We start from the raw sequence: 9,197 nt of genomic DNA, 5'->3' as shown, positions 1-9,197 counted from the left end.
TTCCCATCAATTAGTGGTTTATTATAGTTTTTGAAAGTTCCTAACTATCCTAATAGACACTGGTTAGTAAACAGTGGATGGGAATGGACAAGTTGTCTTGTTGAGGTTGAAAAAGAAGTTGTACAGGGAAAAATAAGAGAGTCAAAATTCATTGCATTTTCTTTAGACGAAGTTATGACAGTAGACAATACTTCATGGGTATGCATGTATGTTTATATTGTAGAGAATCATACCCGCCAACCTCATCTACTATCTATTGCTAAAATGAAGCAGAGTGCGACAACGGAAAATTTATTTCAACTAGTAAAGAGAAGTTTAATTGAATATGGAGGTATGGATGATATGTCAGTAGCCAAAAAAATGGTTTGTGTTGGAGCAGATGGAGCTTCAGTAATGCAAGGTCACAAGAACGGTCTTTGTGCAAAGATTGAAACTTCATTTGCACCGTACATTACTGCAATTCACTGCATGGCTCACATAATGAATCTAGCTTTTGGAATTGTGAGCAAGTTTGCTTCCGTTAAAAAAAATGAAATTTTAATTAGAGGGCTCTACTCACACTTCTGTTGAAGTCCCAAGCGATTTATGGAATTTCAACACTTTGCTGATAGATTAACTGATGGGAACAAGCTTCTCAAGGATAATGATACTAGATGGATCTCTTTGGATGGTCCAGCGCATCGAGTGTTTTGAGAATATCCATCCTTGATTGGACTATTTCACACAACTCGGGACGAATTAGATCAACTGAAATAACCTGAACTTCTTGGCAAGTTAAGTAATTTAGAGACACTCTTAACTTTAGCGGCTCTTTTGCCCATGCTAGAGGAAATGAGGAATATTATGAAGGCTGCCCAAAAAAGAGCTCTGTATATTGCAGAATATGCTACACTACGTAAGATGACATGCATGACCCTCGACAATCTCTATCGAAATCAATCAACACTATCTGATGAAAAATTTGTTAAGTGGCGGACACTCACAGATTTGAACAATCCTGATAACTTTTTACAAATCAGTGTAGATGGGGAGGTATGTGCCAATGTCTTAGGAGTTGAGATACCAATGCACTTCTATGCCACGGTCAACCTCGAGGAACTAGGAAAGCGCCCCAGGAAGCAAAAAGCAAGAGTTACAAGGGAAGATTTCGACAAGATTGTTGAGACTGTAACTACTTCTGTGAAGAAAATTGCATATGATCTTTCCTCACAAATTAGAAGCAGATTCCCTCCTGACAACCTACTTGAAGCCATGTATAATGTGTTTCCTCATTATTGGAGCTTCAATAATGCAGCTAATTTTTGAAGTAAGCTACTAACTTTGATAAAACAATTTTGCATATCCAAAGAATTGAATGGAGTAACTATAAATGGAATATTAGAAGAAAATCATCTTCGAGAGCAATCATCTTGTTTGCATACACTATGAAAGAACAATATGCCAAAATGGAGAACCCCCGTGATGAGGGATCCGTAACAAGGCTTTGGAAATCTATAGCAGAGAACTCAACATTGCATGATTCAATGCTAGAATATGTGAAGCTTGCTGATTTATGTCTTACCATGATATTGGGTTCTATGGAAGATGAGAGAGTTTTTAGTGATTTGGGGTTCCTAAAATCAAAGCTAAGAAACAAACTAGACAAAAATTTAGAAAATTGCTTGAGGCTCTATACATCTAGGTATGATGTCCATACTTTTCCTTACGATAGGGCACTGCAAATATGGAGGTCCAAATGTGAAAGAAGAGGTTTGGGAAACACTTCAAACCAAAGTGGGACTATTGAATCATGTACTGGACCTACTGGTAGCATTGAGATGTAGTTCAGCGAAGGTATGCAGACTCAGAGTGAAGAAACCACATACAAGAATCAAGAAAGCACTGAATTTGATGAGGATGAATGGCAACTGCAAGAGATTGGTATTTATTAATCTTATTACTGTATCTCATCATTCATATTACAAAATAATATTACTTTTTTCAATTAGAATTTAATATTGATTTGTAATTGTATTTTTCAACTTTCTATTTCCAGATTTAAAATAGCATAATAAAAAAAAACTATAATGTGTTTATTGATACGAAGATGTTTATTGTTTATTTATACATGTTTGAGTCTCAAATATGTGTGATACATTTCAGAACCATATGATACAATTCATTCAATAGTAATACACATGTTGAGAGCTTAGATTTTCATTAATTCTTTCAAAATATAGCCATATGATACAATTCATTCAATAGTACTACACCAATCTGTGTGATTCTCCATGCCAATTGCAAAAGTGAATACAAAGTTTCAGAACCCTTTGCAAATGACCCTGAATTCCCTTTTATAGAAACAAGGGAGCAACAACAGCTTTAGGTCGACTTGCAAGTTTGCAACATGTGAAGACTGAACATCAAAATCACAAACTCAGCATAGATTTATATGGCCGTCACAGGCCGTATTAGCAATTTAACATCTGCTACATGTTTGATGTCTCCTGTTCAAAAAATAGAGTTCAAAATTAAATATTAATTCATGCCATGACAAATTAAACATAGATAATAGCAGTGCCTAAAACCTACTAATCAGAAATAGACAAATGCATAAATGTTAAAGCAAGGGAGAATTTGAGAATACAAATTTACTAGCTGAAGTTTTGCACTGTGCAACATAGATTCATAGGCTGGATTAGCAAAATAGCAATAGCGAGTGCATCATAGATTCATAGGCTGGATTAGCAAAATAGCAAACAGAAAAAACATAAAACCTTAAAATTAAGAATAAAAGAAGAAAATTGTGCAATACATACTATGATTCTTAAGAATTTTGTGCCAGGTTTTGTAGGGTTCTCCACTCTTCATCTGATGGAAGGTCAATATTCTGTAAACTATGGAAAGTCAACTCCAAATTCGTCAACATTCCATATTTAGAAGATTTACTTGACATCACTGTTTCATCCAATACCAAATTTAGAGTTGTAAATGGTTGGATGAATTCCAGAAAGCTTTTGGGAGTTGTGTCCTTTGGAAGCAAGTCTAAATCAGACTTCATTTTTATCTCCATGCTTTTTTTCTAAGCTTCTTCTCCAATGAATTTATTTGATGTGTCAACAGGCTTAGGCAAACCAAGTTTAATCAAATTATTTTTCTTTTCTTGCAGCTTCAATATCTTTTTTCCACAACTTTCCATAACTTTTGTTGTTTCCCTTAGCTTCTGGCATTTTTGAATGATAGATGATGTCTTAACTGTGGCATCAATGTGGCTCTTAATTCCCTTGGATGCCAAGTAGCTGTCACTGGAACTGTAGACTACTTTCATAATCTTTTTTGCCATTTCCTCTTTTGAATATAAATGTGTGCTCTTCTCATAGTGCCCTTTAATTTTTATAAAATTAGTCTCATACTTTCAGTCAATTGAAACCATTCACACAACTTCTCACTCCTCTGCATTATTTTCTGCCAAATGTTTTCTTGTATATACTTAGTTGTATTTTTCATATTATCTTTCAATCTATCCTCCAAAGTTTTTATTTTATCATTTGCATTGTGCAGGTCTTCTTTCATTTGTACATATTTTTTTCTTTCTTCCTCTACTTCCTCTTGCAAATGTTTTTCTTTTTCCTTCCCATGATCCAATAGGTCCTGTAATTTTTTCATTTCGGTGGCAGCAGACTCATAACTTTTGTATAATTTTTGAAAACTGGCTTTTTCCTCAACAATTTTTTAATTGCTTTTAGCCAGTTTTTCTGTCAGGTCCTTCAATTTTGCATCCTTCTTCTCCTGCTCTGTAATTTCTACTGTAGAGCTCAAATTTTTTATCCTTTTCTATAATTCATTGCACTTGCTACCTACTGCTTTCCTCCTTGATTTTTTCATTTTCTAGGCCAGCCTGTAACTTTTCTATTTGTTTCTCCAGTTTATTTTTTTCTCTCTCCACCTTTAGCAATGAAGTGTAGACCACTTTGTTAGTCCTTTTTGACACACTAATTTTGTCCACATTATGTACTTTGGAAAAATCAATTTGGAGGGTGCTAACTTGAAATTGAGAGGGATCTATCTGACTGTGTGGTGGATTTTTATCTTTAGATGGGCCTGAGGGCATAACAACCATGAACTCCATCATATCTTTATGTGGGTCATATGTTGGAAATACCTTGTTCCTTACAGGCTGTTCGTTTACAACTTTAGACATAGAAACCCTATGAAATGCTTTCTTTTTTTCTTTATTTGCTTTTGTTGTGTGTTCATATTTTTCATAGTAATCACGAAATTGAAAATCTGGGCTTGCTGAAGCAATTGAATGTTTGAAAGGTGACATAGGAATACCATAGGCTCCAGTTCCACTTATTCCTGTGGTTTTAACTAATGCTTGACCAGGATTACCAACAACAGTTCCTGATGTTGTCCCACTCCCACTGACACTTTCATGTGTAGTTTTCATAGTCTTTTGAGGTGTGTGATTTGAAGCTGCAAATGATTGATTTGTAGTGTCAGTGGCACTTGATATAGGATTCTCAATAGTATGAGATTGAGTATCTACCTCTAGTGGCCTATTGCGAGAGATATTTTGTTGTTGCCCTTGTCCAACACCAAAACAACTAGTATCAGTAGTAGTACCCATGCCAACCCCACCAATCACAATGACACTTGACTGAACAATAATAGGAATACTATCCCCAGATTCCCCACCAGTGGCAATGGCACTTGATTCACCACCAATGGGAATACCATGTTGTGGTGGTGGTTGTGGATTTGAACCTGAAACAAATGTAGGTGGACCCTGAGGGTAATGAGTAGTACCTATCCGTGATGAATCTGAAGAATCAAGTCCAGTGACTGGTTTATAAGGACCTTTTGATTTTGACTGTAATGGAAGTTGTACCTGAAGTGGATACCAAATGCCCTCTCCTCTGGCACCTAGACCACCACCTTCAAAACCCATTTTTTCCACAAGGTTTGCCCCTTTGCTATATTTTTCTTTCATGGACTCACTGACTCCACCTAATATTTTCGGGACTGTAGTAGTTGTTGGAGGGGGCTCAACGACAACCTCATGCTCATCATCATCTTCAGTCCTGCAATGCTCCATTTCCCACAATTTGCTAAACTCTGCATCTTCGTCGATGCTCTCAAATTCTGCACTTGTCTTTGGTTCACCGAGATTCCTCCTCATAGTCCAAAAATTATTTATTTTGGTTTGAATGAAATAAATCTCTTTACATTCGTACAGAATTCATTTGGGAATAGATTTGTTAGATGGATTAGCAGATTTTAGGTAGAAATTGTAGGACATCCTATTTTGGATGCCCTGGCCCTCCTCCGTTGTCCTCTCTGTGTGCATTTGCAATGCCATAATTTGTGATGAAATTTCTTCTGTTGAAATGTTATTGTCAGTTGCAATTTTCTGCATCTCTTTTTTAACCTCATCCCAGGAGTCCATGTTTCTAAGCTTTTCTAGCAATGGTTTACTTTCATGTTGACATAACGCTGAAGAGTTCCCATTTTTCTTAAGCCTTGCTTGAACTGCACTGATTGGATCATACTACCAGAGACCCTCATCACCAAAGTTAAAAAATGTCAAAAAATCATGTGCCACATTGAATGCTTTTCTCTCAAATGTGAACCCTCCACATGAGAAAGGTAAGGAAGGAAATATGCTTTTCTTTTGCTGACCATGGAAGTGCCTATCTGTGCTCTCCAATTTCCATACATACTCTAATGCATATACCCTCTATGTCACATGTATTGGAAGTCTGTATGGTTTTACTGTCGATCCGTAAAACCTTAACACCGTGAATTCTTCCATGAAGAACCGGTCAGCCAATTCTATTTGACTTCTGAGTTGAATGCAATCTCTACAAGACACAGGCAACCTAGGCATTGGAGTGCTTGTAATTTCATTATACATTGGTGCCAAAAAGAAGTCTACAAAATGGTTGTAGTTCTTTTTGTTATCATGCATCCTTATCTTTGGCATCCAATCATATATTGGACACTTTGTTCTCTTCCCAGTCTTCTCATCAATCTTATAACTCACAATTTGAAGCTTTTTGGTCTCGAATATTGCATGATACTTGGATAGAAGGAGATAACACAAGTAGGATGAGAACCTAAATGTCTTATAGGAACCTTTTTTGATCATTAGTAATTGTTTTTGCATGGATTTTACAATGTGCTCAATAAAATTATATCTTACTGGCTGACTTGCACATTGGATATTATAAATCATTTCAAGAAGGCTTGCACCCACTTCCCTATCATTTTCCAATGCTAGGCAAAACGACAGCAAGGAAATAGTATCCCCAACCCATGGAACAAAAATGTTAGAATCATAAGGAGGCTTATGATTATGATCCAACACAATACCAGTACCACTCTTTATTAGAGCTTTGATAAATGAATTTCTGCGACTTGGATCGAGACTCTCATAATTTGCTGCCAGCTTTTCAAGGTCAATTTGGATGTTTGAGTTTTGGGCTTCAAATCCTAGGTTCAACAAACGAGCGAATTCTCCCTCATTTATGGATAGAATTTCCTCTTTTGTATTTTTATTAACAATTGCTTTTTTATCTTCATCATAATTTTTGGTGCAAACCATGATAAAATTAGGGCAAGGGAATACTTCAGGTAACACCATGCTTCCCAATCCAACATCCCACGATGCGATTTTATTTGTTTTTTGTTGTAACATTGGGTTGAAAACAGTAAATTTTCCCCTGGATGCATCTCTTGCCTTACTAGACAATGTATATCTAATATCTATGCTACGCTTTTAACCATGGATAGAAGGGTCATAAATATCATGGTATTCATTAGTGAAACCTGGTGTTTTAACCAGTTCGATTAGGTACATTTTGTTTTTCACTTGGCTTCTTGTTGAACTACTGCTTCCCATTTTCCCCATCACTATTATTTTTAATAATTCAAAATAATGCTAGATAAAAACCTGGAAATGCTAACCCTCAAATTGGACCACGAGATTACCAAAAGAAAAAAAGGCGGGATGTAGGTGTTCTAGATTTTACTCGGAAATTGGAATTTTTGTTTCACTAGATTGGTGCAGACAATCTCTGTTGCAACTTGCATTCCTCAATCTAGTAGCTATTTTCGAATCTCCCTCGAATTACAGGTTTGTCCAAGAAATGAAAGACGATTATGATTTACAAGTCTCTTATTTTGAAAACTCTGAAAAGTAGAAAAGTAAAACCTAAAGGGCAAAATATCTAGAATCATGTTGTAATTTTATTAATTACTATTAATAACTATTCGATGCCGAAGGACAAAACATTCATTACTTCAGTATAAATTCTGAGGACATTAAGAATCATGTTGTAATTTTATTAATTATTATTAATAACCATTCGATGCTGAAGGACAAAACATTCACTACTTCAGTATAAATTCTGAGGACATTAAATGTAATACGTTCAATTTTGGGCGAAGTTCTCCCAAATGTGTTCACTTCCCACATTCGGGCTGAAATCCACCCTAAGTCGTTGATCTTTGCTCATCCAACGGACGAGGGACCAAGGTACCTGTTGTGACTTTACGGGTCTGTTTTTTAAGTCTATTTAATAATTTTAAACTTCCACCCGAAAAAATGCTTAATAGACTTAATTATATTTAATTAAATTTAAAACATTTCAATTTCAGGCGAAGTTATCCCAAATGTGTTCACTTCCCACATTCGGGCCGAAATCCACCCTAAGCCGTTGATCTTTGCTCATCCAACAGACGAGGGACCAAGGTACCTGTTGTGACTTTACGGGTCTGTTTTTTAAGTCTATTTAATAATTTTGAACTTCTGCCCGAAAAAGTGCTTTATAGACTTAATTATATTTAATTAAATTTAAAACGTTTCAATTCTGGGCGAAGTTCTCCCAAATGTGTTCACTTCCCGCATTCGGGCTGAATTCTACCCTAAGCCGTTGATCTTTGCTCATCCAACGAACGATGGTACCTGTTGTCAGTTGTCGTGGGTCCCATGACGTCTACCAGTTTTTGGGCATGTCACCATACTCGTGTCACTTTTCCGGGCAAAGTTCTCAGAAATTTGTTCCCTTCCCACATTCGCCCTGAAATCCACCCTAAGCCGTTGATCTTTGTTCATCCAACGATCGATGGTACCTATTTTTAGATGTATTGGGTCCCACGACTTCTGCCATTTTTCTAGCACGTCACCATACTCATGTCACTTTTTGGGTTTGATTTTTAAGTCTATTTAATCATTTTAAACCTCCGCTTGAAAAAAAGCTTTATAGACTTAATTATATTTAATTAAATTTAAAATGTCCAATTCTGGGCAAAGTTCTCAGAAAGGTGTTCACTTCCCACATTCGGGCCGAAATCCACCCTAGTTGTTGATCTTTGTTCATCCAACAGTCGATGGTACCTGTTTTCAGATGAAGTGGGTCCCACGACTTCTGCCATTTTTCTAGCACGTCACCATACTCGTGTCACTTTTCGGGTTTGTTTTTAAAGTCTATTTAATCATTTTAAAATTCTGCGCAAAAAAGAGATTTATAGTCTATAGACTATAGACTTAATTCTATTTAATTAAATTTAAAATGCTCAATTTCAGGTGAAGTTCTCACAAATGTGTTCACTACCCACATTTGGGCCGAAATCCACCCTAAGCCATTGATCTTTGCTCATTTGACATACGATGATACCTGTTGAGAACTTGAGTGTTGACAGATGTCGTCGGTCCCATAATAAGAGACATTTAAATTTCAAAGATGTGCAATAGTTTGAGATAACTATTAAATATAATGTTAATATTATTTGTAATTAAAGATGTGAAATAGTTTGAGATAACTATTAAATATAATGTTAATATTATTTGTAAAAATTTAAAAATAAAAAATAGTATAAAACATGAAACTTAGTTTCTAGAATAAAACAAATAACTAAATAAAAATATAAATTTTGATATACAATTTGAAAGGTAAAAGTTTAATATAAAAAAGAAAACATTCAATATTAAATCTAAATTATTAATTTAAAGTTTAGCAAAATTCTTTGAAAATATGTTTACGATATATAATTTTAAAAAATAGTTTAAAAATATATATAAAAGTTCAACATAAATTTAATGTATTAATTTAAAAAAAATGTACAGTCTTCAACCTGTTAAGGTGAGAAATTTGGAAAGTACAAATGCCAAGGTGGCGATTAATTTTTGCAAAAGGAGTTGTCTGCGGCATGTT

This window comes from Cryptomeria japonica, chromosome 9, assembly GCF_030272615.1.
Source record: "Cryptomeria japonica chromosome 9, Sugi_1.0, whole genome shotgun sequence".
NCBI lineage: Eukaryota > Viridiplantae > Streptophyta > Pinopsida > Cupressales > Cupressaceae > Cryptomeria > Cryptomeria japonica.
This window is presented reverse-complemented; position numbering follows the sequence as displayed.